The sequence below is a fragment of the Cucurbita maxima genome, unplaced genomic scaffold (assembly GCF_002738345.1).
Source record: "Cucurbita maxima cultivar Rimu unplaced genomic scaffold, Cmax_1.0 Cma_Scf00479, whole genome shotgun sequence".
In the NCBI taxonomy this organism is placed as follows: domain Eukaryota; kingdom Viridiplantae; phylum Streptophyta; class Magnoliopsida; order Cucurbitales; family Cucurbitaceae; genus Cucurbita; species Cucurbita maxima.
The window spans coordinates 8-659 of NW_019272495.1; positions in this window are offsets into that span (position 1 = coordinate 8).

Sequence of the window (652 nt, forward strand, 5' to 3'; positions counted from 1 at the left end):
GATGTGCACGCAAGGGTGATGGGGGCGCTGCTGCGGCGTGGGGCTTGGCGCACGCACGAGGGGGCGAGCACTGGCGCCCCACGATTTCTGACCGTAGGCCTTGGCCACGCGAGCGCCCAATTCGTGCTCCCACACACCCACCCCTGCGTCGTTCTCACCAACACCCAAACCCACACCACCCCAACTCACGCATGCATCTTCAATGGCCTTGCATTGGAGGAGCACGTCCAGTCATCAAACACTTGACGAGTAGAATCATTACTTTTTCCCATAGCCTCCACGACACTTGGCAGAAATAAATTTGTTTGTTGCGTGGGGAGGGACGAATCGGAGCGACGAAGGGCTGAATCTCAGTGGATCGTGGCAGCAAGGCCACTCTGCCACTTACAATACCCTGTCGCATATTTAAGTCGTCTGCAAAGGATTCTACCCGTCGCTCAGTGGGAATTACGTTACAAGGCAGCCCCTGAGACTCATCCGTCGCAGGGGCTTGGCTAACGACACGTGCCTTTGGGGGCCAAAAGGCCCCTACTGCTGGTCGGCAATCAAGCGACGGGCGCATGCGTCGCTTCTAGCCCGGATTCTGACTTAGAGGCGTTCAGTCATAATCCAGCGCACGGTAGCTTCGCGCCACTGGCTTTTCAACCAAGCG